This window comes from Cavia porcellus, unplaced genomic scaffold, assembly GCF_034190915.1.
Source record: "Cavia porcellus strain 051 isolate PalLab524CR breed Dunkin Hartley unplaced genomic scaffold, mCavPor4.1 scaffold_23, whole genome shotgun sequence".
NCBI classification, from domain to species: domain Eukaryota; kingdom Metazoa; phylum Chordata; class Mammalia; order Rodentia; family Caviidae; genus Cavia; species Cavia porcellus.
The window spans coordinates 15693419-15718596 of record NW_026947506.1 but is presented as its reverse complement, the minus strand read 5'-3'; the positions used below and the strand labels follow the sequence as shown (position 1 = coordinate 15718596).

Below are 25178 nucleotides of genomic sequence, written 5' to 3'. Positions count from 1 at the left end.
TTCCATACCAGAGATGGATTCAAAACTACTTTCTTGTAAAGCAGGAGCTTGTGCTGCTGAGATAAATCCCCTACATATCTGAACTCGTATTCTAGGATGGGACTCTTATTCTGTGAATTGGGTTCACAGTGTGGCAGGGATAAAGTAATAAAGCCTTAAGAGTTAGAACATTCTGGAAATTAATTAGACTATGACAGCATTACACTCAGGGAAAGTAAAAGTCTGGCTAACTCAGCAGAGCAGCTGAAGCTAAAAATGGATCATATGTGGTGCCAAAGCAAGGCTAGTCTGAAGAACAGGGACTTCCTGAGTCAAGTCACAGGGATAGCTGCTCTTATCCCAAAATCACTGGGTGCCTGAGGCAGGTGATGTGGATAAGCTCTTTGGTGGAGAGGTTTCATATGATACTGAATCTCCCAACTGTATAAATAAATGTGCTGCATCCCATGGAGCTCCCATGTGGTTTCCTCTAGCTCCTTCTTTCTCTCCTCCTGATTCATTGTACTTTCCATCAGGAAAGAGGGCTCCAAATGGTCTCAGGTTTTTGTACTCTTGACTCTTGTGCTTTTTCTCCATGCTCACACCATTTGTATCCTAGGAAACTTGAAAGTTGCAAATCACAGGAGTGGGTCACATTTCATGAAAATGGATTAGTTTCCACAAGAATAGTCATCACACTTGATCCTAACCCAGGCCATTAATAATTCAGTAATAATAACTATTGTTATACCAGTTACCACTAGAGCCTCATCAGAAAGAAATTGATGCATGTACTGTTCTCTTAAATCTCAGAAGCAATGAGCTGACAAAATCACTTCATAAACTACACCACTTCACAAAGCTTTTTATTTAGCACAAAACATGCAAAAATACCAGGACTCTTTGAGGATATGACTGTTTCCAGATATAAGGTAGGCAAAAGATAGATGTCCCTGAGATGTCTTCTCATGTTTGAAAACCACAGTAAAAATGAATAGTGAGGAAACACTCTTCTCTAAGAAAGGCCACAGAAATTGTGTGGATCTCTTTCATCTGCATACTTCCAAATAGAACTTAATCCCATAATCAAACTGTCTGGCCACAAAGGTTAGGTAGTATGAACTATCTGGGCAGCCTATGCTCAGCTTAAACTAGGAAACCAAAAGAAGAATAGGTATTGGTGTTTGTTATGGTTTGATAACTGGTGGTCAACTTAACGCCAGCTGGATTACATCAGTATGCATTGAGAGAAGATTCTCCACCTGAGAAGGGTTGCCAGGATAAATAGGTGGAGAAGAAGAGAGGTGTAGAGAGGGATCGAGGCATTATGGAGTCATTGTTAGTTCTCCTACAAGTTGCTGTCTGAGCTGTTGGTTCTCCTGGAGAAGCTTTGGTCTTCACATCGAGCATTGCTTCCTGGCTCTGGAGGGGAAGACATGTGCTGCCTGGTCTCCAGGGTGAACTCCTTACGCTGCTTCCTGGCACGTTCCCGACTGTGCTTGTCGTTGGAGGAGCTCGGGGCCTCCATGTCGCTGAGGACAGCTGCAGTTCCTTTCAGGACAGCCCCACTCTTTGTTGTGAGTGTGATTTCTCAGCTCCAGTGTAGAACCCTCATCCCACTAGCACAGCTCCTTCATCCTCCTGGCATGGACTTTCTGGCTTCCACCGCTGACCCTTGGGTCTTCCCGGCATGAATCCGTAAAAGAGACTGTCGTGAGTCCTTCTGGGCCCTGGACTTCCAGTTGGACTCCTGGAGGCATTGTCCTGAGCTCTGGGTTTTTATCTGGACTCACGTGGGACATTACCGTGGGGTTTAGGCTCTTGACTAAATAATCTATGTCATTGGTGTTGCGGATAGATTTCCTGTATTCTCCTGCGTTAACTTCTGGTGACTATTATAAAAATATTATAAACTCCATGTCCCACCTGAATTGTTCTCTGTGTACAACCCCTGACTACAACAGTGTTGATAAGCAGTTTCTACCCCTTGTGCTACTCTATTTAATAATCAATGTAAAGTACTGGGTAGACTTCTACTCCAATATAAGTAATAAGTTTAAATAAGTAATAAGTTTTCAACATAAGTAATAAGAAGTGGATAAATTACCTTATTTGGATTAGATAAAATTTAAAATCTGAACCCAGAAAGCAATGATTAAGGATAATAGTGGATTATACAATGTTGTGAATAATTTACCAGGTTCCCATGTCGTGAAGTGATGAAACTAATGTGTTTCATTACAGCAAGGGTAGTTTTTGAGAAAGATGGATGCATAATAACCCCAATGACTGAGCATTTTGCCGTTTACATGGAAAGCACAACTGGACCTTGAGGATATATAATGATGCTGAGCCTGGTAGAAAACTGGAGGACTCATGTGAGTATCTGAAAGCAGACAGAACAGAAGCTTTGGAAGAAAGCAGGAGAGATCTACCCATAAATTATAGTCTTTATTTCTTCCTTTCTTCTTTTTTATCTTCTCTCCTTCCTTCCTTCCTTTCTTTGTTCCTTTATTCATTTCTTCTTTCTTTCTTCTTCCCTCCATATTTACTTCCTTCCTTTCCTTCATTCTTTGGTTTTTTGATTCAAGTTATTATGTAGTGCCAATTGTCCTTGAAAATGTGAATTAGAATATGAGAGCACTACACTCAGGGAAAGAGAAATTCTCCTCCTGAGTGCTGGGCTTATAGATCTGTGCTACCACACCCTGCAACTCTGGATTCTTACTAGTTCCACAAGTTGGGCCCAAAGAGTGAACTGGGGGAGGAGGAGATCTAAGAGCTCTGGGCAAGTAGCATACAGTGATTTCTTACCCTATACTTTAGGTTTAGAGACAGTCTGCTAATATTCATTGTTTGTAACTATCCCAAATCCATGTCCCTTGCTCCTGACACTGGATCAGTTTACAAAGAAGAACCACCTCTTCCCCTCAGCCAACCTATTTCTTTTTTCTTTTTCTTTCTTTCTTTTCTTTTCTTTTTTTTTTTTTTTGGTCCTTTTTTGAGACAGGGTCTAATTTTGCAGTTCAGGCTGGACTTGAGCTCACTTTGTAGTCCTGTCTGCTCTTGAACTTGCAATGATCCTCCCACCTCAGCCTCCAGAGTGCTGGCATTACACGCATGAGCCACCACACCTGGCCAGCCAACCTATTTCTAATAGTCTTGAATCTATTTCCTTCCTATAACCTCCCTGCAACTGACATTCACCAACATGTGATCCTAAGGGAAACTCTAAAGTTTGAATCATTGCCCTCTCTGTCCTGCTTTTCTCATTACCACAAGAAACAAACAAACACAGTCTTTGATAACCTACTCAGTTACTAGCATTCTGGTGTTCCTACCCCATCCCACAGCCTCTCATCTTCTCTCAGATGGAAAGTAGATGATAGATCAGAGAATGCCAAATGTGGACAACCATATGAATCAAGTTTCCCAATGGAAATGGGGAGTGATAATGTCAAAATTAGGCTTATACAAGTGACTAGCAGGACAGAAAAGGGACACATACGCCACTAAGTACACTGTCAGAGATGTGATCAACAATCCACTTCATTTTCTGAATAATTCTTCACTCTTTGTGGCTCATACCCTATAATTTCGAATCTAGTGTACCTTATGTCATTAAACAAAATCTGCATTTAATAACATATTACAGGTAGACAAAAAAAGAACAAAAAGAATAACAAAAATAGGTCTTATTTCCCATGTCACTTCTGATCATGTGAGAGTGTATCTGTGACCTACCCATACTACGTATAAATCTTTCTTGTTGGAAAAGGATACTACATTGGAAATATCCTACTGAGAAGTAATTAAAATTGAACCTAAAACATTCTAAGACACTTGTAAAATGAAGTGTTTGGTGTGAGTCTGAAAATTCCTCCAAAATCTCATGCAGTCATGGAAGCAGGCTTCCGGATTTTGTGAATGACTCATGGTCCAAAGCTGAGATTAAAGGTGTGAGTGTCACTACACACAAGTCCATGTGGTCTACAAGCAAAATAAAGAGCAGGAAGAATTTTCTTCCCATGCTTCATTCATTTTGCTCTTGTTGATTTCATTGATTTTTGCTGCCATGAAATGTTGCCCTTTACCATGCACTACTCTCCCGTGGAGTCAGTTGATTATAGAGTGAAATGTCCACAAAATGTGATATAAACATACCTTTCCTTCCTTGATTTTAAATATTGGTTATCTTGTCTCATTAGTGGGAGAAAATACCCAACATTACATTTGGTACCCAAAGAGTTGGGTTGTTGTGGTGTCTATACCTGAACATGCAGTTCAAAAGCCTTTGGAAATAGTAGAGCTGAAATCCTTTAGGTTGATCTATGTGAGAGATGCACCTCAGATCACAAAAGAACACACAGCTGATACAAGATAGAAATCCTTTCAGGAAAAAAAAATACAGGCTCTGCAAGTTTCTTCTGGGAAAAGGACTTCACTGTATGTTGGACTCCACAGGTTGTGTTTTATTGTTATGGCATTTTCAAGATATTAACGCTTGGGACACTTAGTTCCACAAACAGGTGAGGTATAATTTAAACAGTGCATGTCAGCCATGTGACATTAAGACTGGTGACTACACTGATGCCTTTTTTCACTTCGGTTATAAATTGCTATACAAGTCCACAAGTTTAGAGGGTTGCCATGAATCCCACTGATACAGTACTTATTTTGCTTTGGAATCTTAGAAGAGTTTCTTACATGTCTGGTTAATCACTATGCAAAATGTAAGAAAACTTGCCTTTTGGTGGCTTGAGATGAAAACACTTTTTTTTTCCTTTTCCATAGCTTTTATGACCAGTTATTGCAGAGGAGCAGACTTTGGGGATTTGGCCAAAGTTCACTTAGTATTTCAGTTCTGTTTGCTAACTAGATATCCATATAAACCACAAAGTAAGAGGAATTTTGAAGACCAGGATTTGTGGTATTTCTAGTGCAAAAGCAGAAAAGAGAAACAGTACTGGGGGATGTGAATGCCCTCACATTCTCCACTCAACAATATATTATTTTCTAGGACATAGCTAGACCTTCATGAGGTGGTGGTTACTAGTTCAGCTGACTGGTATTACAGTCATCCAATATTATCATATGTCCTTGATATATACTACTTTGAGTCCTATGTGTTATCCAGTTAATTTTAGGCATGACCTAAATTTGAGGACAACTATGATATTAAATATTGGCCCTGTGATTCCTTCTAGGATTGAGTCTAGTTACACATTCCAATTGAACAATATCATATTGTCCATGAGTATCATTGTGCATTTTTCCCCTTTGATTCTTGTCCTGATTTCTCTAAAGGTTCTATGTTTATCCATTAATTGTTTGCATAGAAACTGCAGTTTCTCTTATTAAAGTAGAATTCCCTGCTTGTTCCATTAAAAGAAGGCTAAGTCCCTTTCTAAATTTGTTTAAATATACATTTGCCAGGGAGTTCACCTGGTTATGAAACAGTTTAATGACTGACTACCCCCACATGATGCTCTGTTGTATGCTGTGTGTTATTCAGTGAAGCCTCTAGAGTCATGTTTCAGAATGGGCTAGTGCTCCTGCACTAATTGCAAGTGTCACAGGATGCATGCCCTTACAATTACTCGCAGTAGAGCAGTCTGCTTTGTCGTGTCTAGTGGTTAACCAAAAGGCATCAGTCGTGACTCCCTACATGTATAGCTGTTACTCTGTGAATGAGCTTTGGTAGTAGGCAAGGTAGTGTCATAGTAAAAATTTGGTCTATGGTTGAGGCATTTGAACAACCCATTAGTAGAGAAAACAACTCTTGAGCCTCCCAGTAGGTGGAATCCTGAACCCTAGTCTGGTTTCATGTAACCTCATTGTCACCCTGTCCTACATGAAATTCTTGTTCATAAACAGTCTCTATCATGAATAAAGGTATGGGTTCTCAGTCTTCCAGGTAACAGGGTATTTGACTGGGTATAACTATGATTGAGGAAGCTATAGGTTCATAAAAGTTTAATTTGGTCTACTAATCATCCAGAAGTTCCTTACTATCATGGGGTGTGACATTTTTAGAAGTTTATTAGTCCTATAAAGTAAATCCTAGATTTTGCACTTTTTGGTCTGGGTCATCTTGCATATATAGCAGGGGTGAGGTATTTCTTTTAGGGGTGCCTTAGGTAATATATTTGCATCAGGCTTACACAACATGCAACATGCAGGAGAGTGTAAGAAAAAATGCAGCAGGGTTTCGGACCAAAATTTCAGTCCTTGGTATGTAAGAAAGAATTCTTTGCTCTGTTCCCTTCCGTATATTTGCATATATATTTGAATGCCCTAAATGAGCCTTCTTGCTCAAATTGGATTATTAATATCCTTGAGTATGATTCAAACCCGCAAACAGAACTTGTCTGACTATGCAGTTCTGCAACGTTGTAACTATTCTCTATATACATGTTAGAACTTGTTATTCTGAGCCCACCCCTGGGTCATTGGATTTTAGTCACTTTTTTTTTCTAATTGTAAGTATAACCCCCCATAATGCCATACCCAGAATCCTATGGTCCTACAACATCACTTTGGACAGTATGCTTCTCTTTTAATATTATAATTCTGCTTCATCTTAGGATTCATATATAATCCATAAGTCACCAGGTTTATGTCACCTAAATTATGCTTAAGTGTCCTTTAGTACCTTCCATGCAGGGAAGTCTTCTATAGACCTTCTGTTCTGCCTTCTGTTGGGGTTCCAAAAATAGCCTATGGGGAAAAAAACACAACAGAGAGAAATCCTGCTTTTATAGCCTGGTTAATTCCAATATTGTTTACTTTTGGGGATTCAATGCTATATTCAGAGGGGTTTATCCAAGTTCATCAGGACTGGCTATTTTTATCTGTGAAATAATGTCATGAAACTTCACCTGCAGGATGAAGAGCAGGAAAGGTGAAACCTAGGTTGTGACTGTTAAGTGTAATCCCAGAAGTATTAATCAGGCTAGCACTAGGAAAATCATTTCAAATAGTTGAATATTTAGTTTAATAAAAACAAGTAGGGATAATAGAACAAAAGCAATCTCCTCTGGAATTTCCCACTTCCCTAGGGACATTGTCCCAAGGTCAACAGCAAACACCATGACATCCAAGAGGAATAGGATCAAGAACCCAATTTGGATAGCAGGACATTGAAGATAACTATAGTCTAGTGTACAGTGTCTCCTCAATCTTCATCTGTGCATTGACTCCTCAGCTTCTAAGCTGATGAGGGCAGGATTTTGGGTACTTTGTCATTTCATTGTGTTCTTTAGGGGAGCTGTTTCATTGCTTGTTGTAGTAATGGATTTCAAGAGAGCCATTACCATCCAAACATGGAATTTATAACATTATTTATGATGGTCATCCAGAGTTTAACAGAAAAAGATGCAAGAAACCTATCCACAATACTAGACTCAGAATACTCATAAAAGGGCCTGTGTCCATCCTTCCTTCCTTCCTTTCTTTCTTTCTTTCTTTCTTTCTTTCTTTCTTTCTTTCTTTCTCTTTCTCTTTCTTTCTCTTTCTCTCTCTCTCTCTCTCTCTCTCTCTCTCTCTCTCTCTCTTTCTTTTCAAATCCATTATATCCAAAGATAAATATAAAAAAGAAGTAAAAATTCACAACATAAATTTTAATGTATAACCATCAGGGGTAACAATGGTACATGCAATGTGCATTCTCATCTCCAAACCGTTCCAGAAGGGAACAAGACATCTACCTTCCACTGTTGAAAAATAGCATTACAAATCTTTCTCTTCAGTGAGCTTAGTTAAATCAGTATCATAACTGATATATATATATATATATATATATATATATATGCTTTTACTTTCAGCTTGCCATGTTAATGAAACAATATGATGTTTGCATGTGCATGTCTTATTTATTTCACTAATAAGTATGCTGTTAAGGTGCATCCAGTTATCTATAAATGTGCATATTTATAATTTTTATGACTGAGTAGTAATCCATTGCAAAAAATACCACATCTTATTTATCCATCACTCAGTAGATAGACATGTAGTTTGGATTCAATATCTGACTATTAGAAATTGTGCTGCTATAAACATGGGTGCACATATATCACTGTGGTAAGGTGTTTTCATTCTTTAAATGCTATTTTTTTTTTTTGGTCTTTTTCATTTTTATCGGTACCAGGGATCAAACTCACGACCGCCTGCTTGCAAGGCAGGTGCTTATGCCGCTGAGCTAAATCCCCAGCCCCTAAGGTGTTTTCATTCTTTTGGGAAGATACTCAGAAGGGGAATAGCTGGGTTGAATTGGACAGCTAAACTCAGCTTTCTGAGAAAATTCCACAGAGATTTTGACAGCTGTTGCACCACTCTGCATTCACACCAAGAGTGAAAAATATTACTGTTTCCACACAATCCCTCCAGAATTTTTTATTGGTTGATTTCTTGATAACAGCCATTCTTTCTGGGATGGGGTAAAATCTCAGTTCTGTTTTAATTTGCATCTCTTGAATGACCAGTGAGGTTGAGAGTTTTTTCACATATATATGGGTTGTCCCTTTACTGTATCCATGGATTCTTTTGCTGTTCATAAGCTTTTTGGTAGGATGAGCTCCCATGTGTTTGTTCTTTGTGATAGTTCCTGTGCACTCTGGGTTTTCTTTATAAAGTCTTTGCACATATGAATGTCTTCAAGAGTTTTACTTACTCTGTCTTCAAGCAGATTCATTGTTTCTGTTTTATGTTAAGTTCTTTTTTCCATTTTTATCTCAATTTAGTACAAGGTGAATGATATTTGTCCAGTTTTAGTCTTTGGCATGTGTAAACCCAGGTTTTGCCGAGACATTTATTAAATAGGTTCTCTTTCTTCCAGTGAAAGTATTTGGCATCTTTGTGAAAGATAAGGTGGCTTAGCATGTCACTTTGAAGTTATTTCTGCATCTTCCAAAGTATTCCATTGATTTCGGGGTCTTTTTTTTTTTTTTTTTTTTTTTTTTTTTAGTTTCAAGTCAAGTATTGTGTTCCTCCCTGTCTTCTCTTTGTTGCCCAGGATTGCCTTTGCTACTCTAGGTCTCTTTTGGTTCCAGATGAATTTTAGGATTGTTTTCTGTAATGCTGTGAGGCATGCTATTAGAATTTTGATTGACATTACATTGAATCTGTGTAACAGCTTTGGAAGTAAAGCCATTTTCACTAAATTACTTCTTCCTACATAAGAGCATGTGATAAATCTCCATTTTCTAATATGCTCTTTAGTTCCCTTTTAGAGAGAGTTATGGTTTTCAACGTACAGATCTTTGCATCCTTTGTTAGACTGATTCCTAGGTATTTCATCATTTTTGATGCTATTGTAAAAGTTATTGAATCACTGGATTCTCTCTCAGTGAGTGTGTGATTCATTTACAAGAAGGCTGTTGATTTTTCATTGTTGACTTTGTATCCAGTTATGACATTTAATTAGCTTATTAAATCTAGGTGTCTTTTGGTTGAGCTTTTGGGGTCCCCTAAATAGAGTATCATATGACCTGCAGATAGTAATAGTTTAACAGCTTCTTTCCTTATCTTTCTTCATTTTATTTCTTTCTTTTTCTAATCACTTCACCTAAATTTTCCAAGACTGTGCTGAATAAAAGTGGAGACAGATGGCATCCTTGTCTTGTTCCTGTTTTTAACATGAAAGCTTTCAGTTTATGTTCATTTAGTATGATGTTGGCTGCTAGTTTTTTTATAGAAAGCCTTGGTTGGATTGAAATTAAGACCCTCTATTCCAATTTTTCTTTAGTTTTTTTTTTATCCTGAATGGATGCTGGGTATTTCAAAGTTTTTTCTGCATCTATCAAGATGATCATATGAATTTTGTCATTGGATCTGTTAACAATGTGTATTATTTTATGGTTTTATGTATGTTGAAAAATACTTGCATCCCTGGGATGAGTCCCACATGATCATGTTGCACAATCTTTTTGATGATTTACTGCAGTCCATTTTCCAATACAATGTTCAGTATTTTTGCATCAATATTCATAAATAAGATTAGCATATAATTTTCTTTCTTATTTAAGTCCTCTTGTGGTTTTGTAATCACAGTAATGCTAGCTATCTGAATGAACTGGGAGTGCTGATATCTTTGCAATTTAATTAAAGAATTGAGAAGGACTGGGCTTCAGTCTTCATTAAATTTCTTGTAGAATTCAGCAATGAATCCATCAGGGCCTGGCTTTTCTTTGTTAATAGTTTTTAACTCCATCTTTGATTTTATGTAGTGATTTAATTTTTATATCTTCTTGATTTAGCTGTGGTAATTCATATGTAACATGAAATATGACCATTTCTTTTGTATTTTTTCTTACTATAATGGAAATTTTCTTTTTTTAATCTAAAAATTTAAGATATAAGAGGACATAACAAAGCAGGTCACAAGAGAACAATTTAAGTATCACAGTGTTTCTCCATAAGACAACCCAACATAACAGTGTCTGCCATAGTGTCTCTTTGCTTGAAATGTTTGAGTATACCTTCATACACTGTAGTATCAGACATAACATGATAGTATAAAACCATTCAAGAGAATGAATATATTAAAGAGTATTCAGAATTAACTAACAGAATTTTTTTTTTTTATTTAAGAGGAAAAAGAGAAAAACAAAACAAACCAAAGCGGTGTAAGGGTACACGTAATACAGGACTACAAAAACAAAACAAAACAAAACAAAACAAAAAAAACAAAACAAACAAACAAAAAAAAATAACAGTAAGAAATCACCTGTTAGTAGATTACATATTATCATCTTGAAAATAGTTCCTCAAATCACAGTATCAAAGAATACAAGGTGGACATTCAAACAGGGAGACTGCAAACAGCTGTGTTCAATGATCCAAAAACTTTGATATAGTCAGCTATTTAACACCCCTAAACACACTTGCTGTTATATCCGTTAGAGCTCTTTTTCTTTTTTTTTCCCCCTGTCTTTTTTACAACAAAATTTACACATTTTGGATTTTATTACTCCTTAGTGCTTATTACTTTTTTGGTGGGGGAAAGAATACAGTCAAATATGGCAAAACAAAGCTGTCAGTCAATACCAAGGATAGACATAGCACATGGTGTAGAACAGAGTACAAGTTTATCAACAATGGTTATCAACGTTGTTCCTTGTTTCCTTAAAAAGAATTGTCTATCTCATTAGATATTATAAAGTTGGACAAAACAGTAGAGAACAAGACCAATAAACTTAGGCATTGTAAACATTACAGGACTTCCAAAGAAGACAATAGTCAAACCAGAATGGGTATCTTTGTGAATCTTATTGTCTTCAAAGTAGTTGTCTATGTCTTCAAACTTGATACTATCATATAGAATGGAACAGAGTCTAATCAGTCAAAACAAGATCGTGGGAGTACTACAGGACTTCAAAACAAGTTAATAGGAAATCAAAAAGAGTTACTATTTATATATCCTAATTTTTTGAATTTTTTCTTTAATTAAGACAAACATAAGAAATGACTAAATAATTTTTTTAAAACAATAAGGGGGAGATTGAGATAAAACAGGACATAACAATATAACAATAGAGGTCACAGCATGACTGTTTCAACAACCTAGTACTTCACCACCTTATAACCTGACTTAATAGTAGTTACCATAGTGTCTTTTTCCTTGAAATATTTGGATAAAACTTCATATACTCTAGCTTCAAATATTTTCATATCAAGAAGCCCAGAATAAAGCCTTTCTAATTAATGAGTGAAAACTTTATAAGGCTCCAAGGCCACCTAATGGGGAATCATGATTACCACATATTTTTATATATTTGAATCATTACTTACATTAGGGAAACTATTCGAAATTAACAAAGGTGATTTTACTATCTCTTTGTACATAAAATATTTTGTTTATAAAATCACATGAAATAAAACTACTAAGATACAACATGATAAAACCGATGGAGAGAGAAGCAAAAAAGCTTCTTAGGACTTCAAAACAAGATGATATTGAATCAGCACTAGATATTATAATGGCTTGTTTTATTCAAAATACCTGTTCATACCATCACAGACAACAAAATGAAACAACCCAGAATAAATCAATTCTAACTAATGAATGAAAACATTTTAAAGGCTTCAAAGCAATGTAATGAGGATTCATTATTACCACATTCCTTTATATATTCTTACCACTACTTACACAGGGAAACTATTTGGAATTTATACATGTGAGTTTGATTTATTTAACTTATGAGGATGATCTGAAGCTGCATCCATTTATTTATAAATATCTCAAAGTGATCATTCTATATGGCTGAGTAGAACTCCATGTATAAAATCCCCACAGCCTTTTAATCCATTCCTCTGGTGATGGACACTTAGGTTGTTTCCAAGATCTGGCTATTACAAATTGTGACAAACTGTGCTGCTATATACATGGGTGAACATATATATTGTGCTATGATGTTTTCCATTCTTTTGGGAACATGTCTAGAAGTGGAATAGTTGGAACAAATGGGACTTCCAATCCCAGGTTTTGAGAAATCTCCAGAGTGACCTCCACAATAGTTGCACCAGTCTTCACTCCCACCACCAGTGCAGGAGTGTTCCTTTTTCCACATAGCCGCTCCAGCATTTGTTGTTGGTAGTTTTCTTCATCCTGACCATTCTTTCAGGAGATGGAATCTCTGTGTAGTTTTAATTTGTATTTGTTTAATGAGTTACACTTTTCAAGTATTTGTTTGCCATTTGTATTTCTTTATCATTTGTATTTCCTCATCTGAGAACTGTGTATTCATTTCAGATGCCAATTTTTGAATGGGATCTTTGAATATTGAAGGTTAGATTTTTTTAAAAAGTATTTTTATGTTTTAGATGGAAGTCCTTTGTCTGAGGGAGAGTTCACTAAGATTTTTTCCCAGTTTTTGTGTTTTGTTTTCACTATGCTGGATATTTATTTTGATGTGCAAAAAGTTTTTAATAAAAGGTGATCCCAGTTTTTGATTCTGGGAAGTATGTCCCATGTAATTTGATTCCTGTTCAGGAATTCTATACCTACTCTTATGTCTTCAGGGTTTTAACACAATTTGTCCTCGAATAGATTTAGTGTTTCTGTTTTAATATTTGCATCTTTGATCCATTTAGATCTTTATTTCATACTTGGTGATAGGCATGGGTCTAGTTTTAATTTTCGGCATATGGAGAGCCAGTTTTTCCCAACACCATTTATTAAAGAGACTGTCCTTCTACAAGTGAACTTGTCATGCCTCTTTATCAAACATAAGGTGGTTGAATGTGATTTTAGTTTTGTTTATATCTTCTAATATAATCCATTGATCTTTGGGTCTGTTTTCATTCCAATACCATGATGATTATAATACAGTTGCTTTGTAGTATATCTTCAAGACAGGGATTGAGATTCCTCCTGCCTTGCCTTTGCTGTTTAGAACTGTCTTTGGTATTCTAGATCTCTTCTCACTCCAGATGAATTTTAGGAGTGACTTTTCTAGATCTATGAGTATGTTGATGATATTTTATGGGGATTTCATTGAATCTGTATAACATTTTTGTGAGAATGGCCATTTTAAAAATATTTGTTCTTCCTAACCATGAGAAAGGAATGTCTTTCCATTTTCTGAGATCCTCTTTAATTTCATTTTTCAGTGTATCATAATTTTCAGTATATAGATCTTTTGCATCGTTCATGAGAATATTTTTTAAGTATTTCATTTTTGTGGATGCTAGTTTGAAGATGTGCCTTCTCTTATTTCTCTCCTCTGTGATTTTGTTATTAGTGTATAGGAATGCTATTAATTTTTGAGTATTGATTTTGTATCCACCTACATTGCAGAATTCATTTATTATATCTAGGAGTCTTTCAATTCAGTTTTGGAGGTCTTCAATATAGAGTATCATGTCATCTGCAAATAATGATAATTCAACTGCTTCTTTTCCTATCTTTGCCCCTTTGATTTCTCTCTCTTGTCTAATTGCTTTGGCTAGTATTTTTCCTACTATGTTAAATAGGAGCAATGATAAGGGATATCCTTGTGTTGTGCCTGATTTTAAGGTAAAGGCCTTCATTTTTTGGACAATTAGTATGATACTTGCTGTTGGTTCATCATAGATGGCCTTTATCATATTGAAGTGAAGACCATCTATCCCAATTTTCTGTAAGGTTATTATCATGAATGAATGTTGGAACTTATCAAAAGCTTTTTCTGCATCTATAGAAATTATCATGTGATTCTTACTTTTGGCTTTACTGATATGGTGGGTTACATTTACTGATTTACATATGTTGAACCATCCCTGCATGCCTAGAATGAATCCCACTTGGTCATGGTGTATACACTTCTTGATGATTTGCTGCATCCTATTTGCCAATATTTTATTGAGCATTTTTGAGTCTGTGTTCTTGAAGGAGATTGACCTGTAGTTCTCTTTGGGTCTTTCTCAGGTTTGGTACTAGAGTATTATTTGCTTCTAAGTATGACTTAGGAAGGATTGCTTCCCTTTCGATTTCATTGAAAATTTTGAGGAGGTTTGGCAAGTGTTCTTTTTATTTCTTGTAGAATTCTGCAGTGCATCCATCTGGACCTGGCTTCTTCTTTCTAGGTTAGCCCTTAATTACATTGTCAATTTCACTAATAGAAATTAGGTTATTCAGCAGTTTTACATCTTCTTGACTTAGCTTTGGTACTTCGTTTGTTTCCAGGAATCTGACTGTTTCTTCTGTGTTATCAAATCTATGAGAGTAGAGGTTTTCAAAACAAGTGTTGATGATCTTCTGCATTTCTACAGAGTCTGTGTTGATTTCAACCTTTTTGTACCTTATTGCATGAAATTTGAGCTTTTTGTTCCCTTTTTACAATAAGATCGACTAGGGGTTATCAATTTTATTTATTTTTTCAAAGAACCAACTCTTTGATCCATTGATTCTTTGGAGTTTTTTCTTAGTCTCTATTGTATTTAATTTCTGCTCTGATTTTAATAATTTCCTCTCTTTTTTGGCTCTGGGCTAGACCTTCTCTTCTTTTTCTAGATGTTTGAGGTGTAGCATCAGGTTATTTATTTGTATTCGTTCTGTTTTCCTGATGTAGGAACTCAATTCAATAAATTTTTCTCTGAGGACTGCTTTCATTGCATCCCACAGATTCTGGTAAGTTTTATTTGTATTTTTGTTTGCTTGTAAGTATTCTTTAATTTCTTCTTTAATTTCCCCTGGGACCCAATGTGCAAGAGTGTGTTTTTCAGGTTCCATGTCTTTGTGGCATTTTTGCAGTTTCTTTTGTCTGTAATGTCTACTTTCATCTCTCTATGATCTCATATCTTTCATGGGATAATTTCAACTCTTTTGCATTTATTTAAATATGTTCTGTGGACTAATATGTGGTCTATTTTAGAGAATGTCCCACGTACTATTGAGAAAAATGTGTATTCTGATGTTGTCGGATGGAACACTGTGTATATGTCTATCAAGTCCATTTGTTCACTGATGTGATTCAGTTCTGTCATTTGTTTGCTGATTTTCTGTCTGGTTGATCTGGACCTTGGCGTCAATTGTGTATTAATGTCTCCTGTTGTAATTGTGTTATTGATAATTTGAATTTTCATTTCTATTAATTCTTTCTTTGTATAACTTGGTGCTCTCGAATTTGGTGCATATAAATTTAACATTGTTATCTCTTAATCTTGAAGTTTTACCCCCAACCAGTATGTAATGACCTTCTTTATCTTTTCTGATCATTCTGAGTTTGAAGTTCACATTGTCTGCAAGTAGAATAGCTAACCCACTTTCTTTTTTTGGGGGGGGGTTCTTGTTGCATGAAGTATTGTTTTCCATCCTTTGACTTTCAGACTGTGAGTTTCCTTTTGGTTAGATTGGTTACTTGTAGACAGCATATGGGTGTGTGTTGTTTCTTGATCCATTCTGCCAGTCTGTTTCTTGTAATTTGTAAATTGAGACCATTTATATTAATGGTTATAACTGTTATATATTGGTTTCTTGTTGATATGTTATCTTTCTGCTATTGCATCTTTATCTTTCCATTCTGTTAAATTGACTGATTTCCTCAGGGTTTTTTTCCCTAAGTGTATCTAAACTGTTTTTCAGTATTCTTTGCAGGTTTGGCTTAGTGATCATGAAGTTCTTCACCTGTTTTCTGTCATGGAAGTATGTTATTTCTACATCCATTTTGAAGGACCGCTTTTCAGGGTATAGCATTCTAGGCTGGAAATCATTTTGTTGTAGGAAATGCAATACTTCATTCCATGATCTTTTTTTCTTTATTGTTTGTGCTGAGAAGTTCACTGTAATTCTTATAGGTTGTCCTTTATTGATGATTTGTCTTTTTTCTCTGACAGCTGTTAATATTGCATTCTTTGTTGGATTTCTGTGATGATGATTATTACATGTCTGAGTGTGGTTTTATTTTAGTTATGGATATTTGGAGTTCTATATGCTTCACTGGTCTAATATCAGTTTCCATTCTCAAGTTTGGGAAATTTTCTGGTATTACATCTCTAAATATCTTCTAGATATCCTTTGTGTTGTCCCCTTCTTTTTCATTTATTCCTATTAATCTTATGTTATTGTTCTTTTGCATCATTTTGCAGCTGTTGAATTGTTATTTCCTGGCTTCTTGTTATTTTTAAAAGATCTTTCATTTCCTGTTCACTAACTGCTATCTTCTCTTCAAGGTCTGAAATTCTATCTTCACTTTCATTGAGGTAGTTTTGAACACTTTCAATGAAACTTTTAATTTCCTGTATATCCCTTTGAATCTGCTTCATGTATTCTGTTTGTTTCTTAAATTCTTCATTCAGGGATACTATTTTTTGTTTTGTTCTTTTAATTTTTTAAATGTGTCTTCTTTAGATGTGTTCAGCATTTCTTTCATTTCTTTCATCATTTCTTCTTTTCCTGGAAGATTTTTTCTAGTTTGAATTCCTCTAAAGCTATCCAGAATTGCTTCTTTATTCAGTTGCTATGTTTTCAAGTATTTCAGCTTCACAGCATATACGTTCTGCTAAGTACATAGTGCTAAGGTTTCTTGGGATGGGTTGGAAGTTTGAAATTGTATTTTGATCTTTCATTTTGTCATTTTACTATACTTCTGTGTTTCAAGTGCTGTTCTAAGCCTTCGCTGGGCCTGTTGGAAATTGTCTTCTATGCCCTCAGCTCCTGAGACTCCAGCCACCCCACTTGCCAAAGTGAGAGGACCACTGGGGTTGAATCAGTTAGGCTCAATCTTGCAGAGAAGGTCCATTGTGGCAGCAAGCTCAGAAGTTACTTGGCCATTGGGAGAAATGGTTTTAAACTCCTGGGACATAGGATGGTGTGGGGACAATCACCTCAGCCCACCCTGTTTTCAGGATAGAGAAAGGTTCACTGGGGGTGTGGTAGGAAGCTCGGAAGTTCCTTGGCCATCTAGAAGGTAAAATTTTAAGTAGGTCTAGATGATTTTCTTGATGTTTACAGTTTGTTGTGATTTTGCCTGTTTCACTCATAATTGTCTGGACAAGAGTCTTTTCTTGCCTTCTTTTGATAAGGTTGACTAAGGTTTTGTCAATTTTTTTTTTTTACGTTTTCAAAGAACCAACTCTTTGATTCATTCTTTCTTTTTATTCCTTTTTTGTCTCCACTGTATTCATTTCTGTTCTGATCTTTATAATTTTTTCCATTGTATGAGATTTTGGATTAGCACGCTTTTCTTTCCCCTGAATTTGAGAATTCACATTAAGTTATTTGTATCTGCTGGCACTCTTTTGCTGATATGAGCATTTACTGTTATAAATTTCATTCTTAGGACCGCAATCATTGTGTCCCATAAATTCAGGTATGCTGTACATCATTATCCTTCAACTGTAAAAACTACCTAATTTATTCCTCAATTTCATCTGTGAAGCAGAATTTTATAAGCTGATCCAGGCATCATAGTCCATGCCTTAATTCCAGAACTGGCAAAACTGTGAGGATTACTTCTACACCTGGTTAGGATTACCATGATTTAGTTGCCAGCATCTTCTATATGTTGGAATCTACGGAAACCTGAACTGTATAGCAACACTTTGTCTCAAAAGAAAATAAAAAAGAAAGGAAAAAGAAGAGAGAGAATGAGAGGGAAATGCAAGGGAATGAAGGAGAATGGAAATACTACAACCTAAATCCAGAAACACAGATGAATGAATGAATAAAATCTCTAGTCAAGGAAAATTCAGGACTTGAGGCTTTTTCAGCATATATTATTTAAAGAACAACTGCAATGTTTCTCAAACTGTGCCAAAAGTTAGAAAAGATTGCATTTCTTTCAAACTGTTTTAGGTGATCAATCATAACCTGACACACAGTCAGACAATTTCATTACAAAATTAAGTACAGGCAAATATTTCTTTTGATAACTGATATAAAAATCTCTAACAAAATATCAGCAAATTGAATGTAAAGCACCACTACAAAACAAATGAGCTCTCCATTTTTGAATATCCTGAACAATTTATATATTATTATGAAAAAGAGAATGCATAGGACTCCAAAAATTAGATTCCTAAAACATCAATGCTTTATAAATGGAGAAAACAGTACAGGTTGTCAGGAATTCAGGTGGATTGACACAGAGGTGAATAGGTAAAATAAAAAATATCCAAAGGAACAATTCTGTGTAGTTCTACACTAGTTGATGTGTTACATATGTTTACCAAAGTCCTGCAGAAAAGATGAATCTTATCAGCTTTAATCAATAATAATATAACAATGTTGCTTCATCAATCATAAAAGGTTTATATGAATAGAAAACATTAGTTATGAAAGGAAAAGTAAACTGTATACAGAGAATGAATTAATAGGTGTTTAGAGAAATTTTGCTCAATTTTCTATACATTTCAAAATAATTTCTTAATTATTAAATGCAGCAATGTAAGATAAAATAACTGAAAGAGAAAAGAAAGAACAATACAAGTATAAGTTGTTTTTATTTTTTTTGTCCCAGTGAAGCCAAGGAGTGCAATAAAATCCAAATAATCAAAGAGTAAATTGGTCAAAAAAATAATAGAGATGATCCTTTTAAACTAAAAAGAGATAATCAAGTAAATCAACAATATTGAAAAAAAATTTTTATTAATGCATCCCAGAGACTAAAAACAATGATGGAGAATGGTACTTAGAAATTTGTCAACAAATTTACTCTATTTTGTGCAGTGTTAATGTGTCCTCTGCTTTCCTTAAAAGCATTGAGAAAATTTCTACTACATTTGATCTTTTTAAAAATTGGTTTTGTGTTTGGAACATTTGCTTCACTCATCTAGAAATGGGCATGGAGATTTCAGCTTTCATCCATGCATGGTATCATGAACCAGGATTATCCTTCTGCCCTAAAATCCTTAGGAAATGTAGAAAAATATGTGAAGGTGCAATACTGAGAATCTGAAAAACTACCCATGACAAAGAAGGGAATTGAAGTAGGCTCTAATGATGTGAAATTTTATAGACTTTCCATGTCAAATTATAAAAGAAGAAACCCAACAAAGCACACCCTGATTGTTCAGGAGGCAAAGTTCACCTTGGTGTAGCCACAATTCCTAGAATTCATGGGGGAAAGGAGTGGAAAAAGGCAACAACACAGTACAGGTTTAGGGTGGGTAAGAGGCTCCACATGTGCTCAGAGGGTCACCCACAATTGCAGAGTGGTTTTCCCTGTCCATTCTGAACCTGTACATTTCTTTTTGCCTCACCCAGCTGACCAGAGAGCCATTAAATTAGAAGGATCTGCAGAACTTATAAAGTAAATTCTTAAGCTGAAAGAGGGAAGATTTACCAACACCTTCTTCCAACCTAATCTTTTTTATGGTTCTAAACTGTATTCCTTTATTAGCATTTGAAAATTATGTCCAATATTTACACATAAACTCATTTCTTTTTTCTCTGCATAGGTATCCAGGTGCTTGTCCTATAAGCTTTGCTGCTCCTTATAGGTATGAAAAGACAAGTACTCTGTATAGTCAATGAACTAGATCTGATTTGATGTAAAATTGCTAGTAACAAAATCTAGAAACTTAAATTCACCTGAAAGCCCCGGAAACATTTCAATAGGATGTAATAATCACAATTAAAATTTTCTATTACAAGTACTGATATACCACCTTTGGAATTTAAGGCTAGTTCTGGAAACCTGTCTCCTTAATTAGGACTTTCAGTAGGAGCTTGACAGAGGACCAACTTCATGGTTCCTCACTCCAGGGAATCTGTGTATTACCCTAGTACTTATTACTTTAAATGACAGAAAGTAGGGTAAGTGGCCACAGCATGAGCAAGCAGCCAACAAGCCAGGAACAGAAGTCAGTGTCTTCTGAGATCCAGCCATGTTGGAACATATTTGGCTAAGTAAGAAAGCAGCATGTCATCCTTTTTTGCAGCAATCATTTCCCCAAAAGCAGCAGGTGAGCCAGGAGGACAACAAGTCAGCATCTCCTGAGATCCAGGCATGTGGGAACTTAGTAGTCTGAATAAGAAAGCCACATGCCCTCCATCTTGGTAAGCACCCATGTCATGAGAAAGCAGTTGGTGAGCCAGTTAGAGAAGAAGTCAACATCTCATGTGAACCTATCTCTGCATGAGCTGAGAATCAAATGTTCCATCCACCTCCACCCCCATTTAGCAACTGGATGGTTTTGAGGACAGCTGGAATTGATAGCAGCTAAGGCACAGAAAGCAACTAAATGCTTGTCTTGTTGTGTTGTGTTGGTTGTGCTGACCTGGGGACAGAGGTCTGAGGATCTCTTGGGAGTATCATATGCAATATAGCATTTATGGGGGATTTCTTTCTATCTTCTCTTTGAAGGCAAATATGGTTACACTGTTTTTGCTTCATTCTTATTAAATGTTTGTTCTATTCAATATACTGTCTTGATAGGTTTTGTAGTATTCTGTTTTTGGTTTGATTTTGTTACACCTGATTGAATGGACAACTATTATGAAAATAATAGGATATACTATGGTACCTATTACTGATATCCCTGTATCCCACTCTGAAGTTATATACCAATCTCATTGCACGGTCTTGATTGGCATTGCCTTGTTTTGTTTTGTTGTATTTTTACTACCTTCAGAATAAAAATAAATAAATGAATAAATAAATAAATAAATATATCACAGAATGTAATGTACTCAACAGAAGTTATTAACACAATCTTGTTTAGATGAAAGGATACACAGAATTCAATTGATTTATCTTTTTTTGCAGATATTATTAACTTGGATCAGGGTTATGTCAGTCAATATTCTTTCCAAGTGACAGCAGAAGCATGCCATGAAGTAGACTTTCTTTTTTCCTTTCTATCTTTGTTTTTTCTGTGTTAGTTTTGCTTTATTTTTGTTCTTGTTTTTATGTGAGTATGAACATGATTTCTACTATTCATTTCTTTTCTGACATGCTCATTTTCTATGTTTTTTTTTTGTTCATTTGAGGCAGTGATAGAAACTCATACTTTTTAATTTCCACATTTCATTTACAAGATAGTAATTATTTATATTTTTTAAAAGAAATAAATTAACATTTATGTTTTCCTTTGTAGAAAGAGAAGTGAATCAGAAGCAACTGAGATGGCTCCTACACAGGCAGCAAGCCAGGTATGGACAGCTGAGGAAGCTGTGTTGTGAAAGTTTTCACAGAGAAGTTCATAATAAAATTCCCCTTTTAAATTTTTTAATTTTGTTTGTGTTTTATGTGCCTTAATTGGGAGGAGAGAATGGAAGAGAAATAAAGCTAGAGTGGGATAAGGCCAAAAATTTTTCCCACAACATCTAAGAACCACAGGTCATTTCAAGATATATGCACAGAGTGCATTGTTTTGTCCCATTTTCAACAATGTCAGCCTGCTTCATGTGTATAAGGGAGGTTTCTATGTGTGAGTACACAAGGATAGGACACATGTATGACAAATATCTGCAAAAGCCATCAGTAAGGCTAGGCAAAGAGGCACTTACTTGGCAAGTACAAGGCTGTGAGATCAACCCATGGAAAGAAGAGGAAGAGAGAAAATGAACACCTTTAGCATTTTTATTGTATAATTATTATACAGGTAGTTATCTCATTTTTATACTCTTAAAAGATGTACACAACCAATGTATAAGTGGTGACCTGTAGTAAGCCATAGTTAAACAAATGGTTCCAAATGTGTACCTGTTCACTAAACCTGGAATCATATCTTTAGGGTTTTTTAGAGAGCTCAGAGCCATTAAAGAGTCTAGTAGTTCCAAAACACCACCACTAGTGATTTTTGCAAAAGTCAAAACATTGAGATAGGGTCTCCTGTTTTCTCTTTTTTCTTCTACTCCTCACTTTCAGGATAGTATAGAAATATATATTCTGTTCTTTCAAACATTAAATGTTCACAGTGAGAGAGCTCGTTTTGAAATTTGTAATGTGAATTTGTAAACACGTTTTAGGGCAGTTGTAAGGAATAAAATTTGCTTCTCAACATGAATACCTCAGAAATACACAAAAGGATTCTACATTTAATCCCATTTCTTTGCCATTTTCTTAATTCTGAGCACTTTCCTCTCCTTTTTCTCCAGGAACATGATTGGACTGCTCCCTCAGGACGACAGTTTTTGCTCTACCACTGCGGGAATGTGTGATAGTGCTTATGGTGCATGTCTGTGTCACTGGGCCAGGACAACATGAGCAGAGACACGCATCATGTGATTGTCCCTTGGTTTCAGCAGCCTGAGTTGTGTGTCATTTATTTCTCCCATTCCCTATGTTAATTAGTGACACAGTTCATCCATTGTGTCCATTCCCTGGATGGGCCTGAAGTCACCGGCACACCCTGAAATTTTCCCCATATTTTCACTCTAACACACAGACAAAGAAGGAGGTGTCATACAACTGTATAAAGTAAGGTTCAGTTTTATTTATAGAAAAAGGACAGGGAGAGAAAAAAGCCACTTTGAGAAGTAGGGTGTGAGAATATGGGTGACTGCAAAGAAAGCCGGGAAGGAGTCTTGCAGTTATGTGACGAAGTTCATGGTTCCTCCTTGTGAAGGTAGTTACATCCCACAGGTTTGTCTTCCTCTTTGCTGAGGGAGACTTGAGAATGCATGACCCAGTACTCCTAAATTCTCAAGATCCCACCTGCATTTTCTGACATTAAGTGGGTTCCCATCTGTCCCTAGAGAGCCACAATTCAGTGCTTCCTTATAAAAGAGTGAAATTTCTCCTGACAGCCCTATAAAATTGTGATTCACTATTAGCAAATGTGGCTAGTTTTTAAGATGCCAAATGGATAGGTCAGATCTTAGGACGGTCTCAGACACTTGCATGGGGTCCCAGGAAAGTACACTGTGTGGAAACCAGAGAGTGAAAGGCGTCAGCCACTAAATGAGTGTATGACATCACCACGGACTTCCACGGAGAGGTCTCCAGGATGTCAGAAACATGATAGTTGATGAAATACTGTCTCAGCTTTCAACTGATGTGCACTGTGGACATCAGCCAAGATGAGGATTTCCACGATATTCTAAAAGGTGAGATTGCTGCAGAGGTGGTTCTCACACCTGAGCTTCAGGCACTCCAGACCAAACCTGACTGCAGCATCCAGAAGTTCAGATGCCATCATCCCTAGTTTTGGTGCCTTTCTAATGTAAACAAAGTATATCATTTCCTTAAAACTTCAGGTTCCATGTCACTGATTTCAGCATGATTCTTTTTGCACACTTGCATTTCATGTTCAAACAAAGCCATGAAAACTGAAGAGCAGGCTGCTAAGATGGCTTTGTGAGCCTGGAATTCCTGTCCAGCCACACACAAGCAACAGTCTGTGAAGTGGGAATGCTTCCATAGCCCTCCTAGATCTTCTCCCAAGCAGCCCTCAGGAACCTTCACATTTTTCAGATTCTGGCTGGAATTATTGGTGGGATCTTGTGCTACTTTCACTTCACAGAAGAAGGAAAGGATGTCACTGGGGAGAAATCCATTGTTTGCATCCAAAATAAACTCTTTAAGATGAATTTTCTGTATCCCCAGTCTTTTTCTTGCACAAATTTATAAGCTTGTTGACTTGAGATCTCTTTTGTTTTCTCTCCTTTGGCATTCAGAATGTAAAAGATGAATTTTGCATGAAATTCCCTCTTTGAACATCTGAGCAATATCAGGTATAGTGACAGGTAATCTTTGCTTTCTTCATCAATCCCTTGTGGGTATACTCATAAGCAACATTTTAGTTTATCATTTGCTTCAGATGAAAAGGTTGGAGTTTGAATGTATTTGTCCATTTCCTTTAGGCAAAACTAAAGGAATTTAGTTTTGCCATATGTAGAACAATTTCATTATTTTAAATTTTGTGGTGCAGTGCCAGTCAGGTTCTGGTGCATTCAACATTTTCCTGTGGCTGGAGCATTTGGAACACTTGACATCACCAGTCAGGGTGAAAGTGAAACTAAGTTTCCCAAGTGACAACAAAAATTTCTCTCTTCAACTGTTGGTACAAATTTTCTTTAATGCATATAATGTATATAATTATACAATAAAAATGCTAAAGGTGTTCATTTTCTCTCTTTCTCTTCTTTCCATGGGTTGATCTCACAGCCTTGTACTTGCCAGTAAGTGCCTATTTGGCTAACCTTTCTGATGGCTTTGCAGATATTTGGCATACATGTGTCCTAACCTTGTGTACTCACACATAGAAACCTCCCTTATACACATGAAGCAGGCTGACATTGTTGAAAATGGGACAAAACAATGCACTCTGTGCATATATCTTGAAAAGAACTGTGGTTCTTAGATGTTGTGGGAAACAATTTCATTATTTTAAATTTTGTGGTGCAGTGCCAGTCAGGTTCTGGTGCTTTCAACATTTTCCTGTGGCTGGAGCATTTGGAACACTTGACTTCACCAGTCAGGGTGAAAGTGAAACTAAGTTTCCCAAGTGACAACAAAAATTTCTCTTTTCAACTGTTGGTACAAATTTTCTTTCAATCAGGAAATCTGGCACAAGGAGGATGACATAGGAGTTGTGAAGTAGAGAGCCTAACAGATTAACATAATAATGTAGAAATATATTTACTAAGATTTTTAGCATATCAGTCAATTACATGTCATTATTGATCACTGGAAGGGATAGGTAATCTATGAAATCTCCTTTCTACTGGGAGTGGTGGGGCATGCCTGTAATCTCAGCCCTGAGAAAATGGAGGCAGGAGAATTGCTAACTGCTCGCAGACAGCTAGAACTACAAGGCAAACCCTGCCTTGT

At 36.1% G+C, this 25178-nt stretch overlaps 1 long non-coding RNA gene across 1 annotated transcript; it reads left to right on the top strand.

The window, feature by feature from the left end:
- Positions 1–1260: 1260 nt before the first annotated feature.
- On the top strand, positions 1261–24352 carry LOC134472321 (uncharacterized). Its single transcript, XR_010042155.1, has 4 exons — positions 1261–1556; positions 2224–2357; positions 21499–21553; positions 22502–24352. It is a non-coding gene; the product is annotated as an uncharacterized LOC134472321 (long non-coding RNA).
- Positions 24353–25178: the final 826 nt, after the last annotated feature.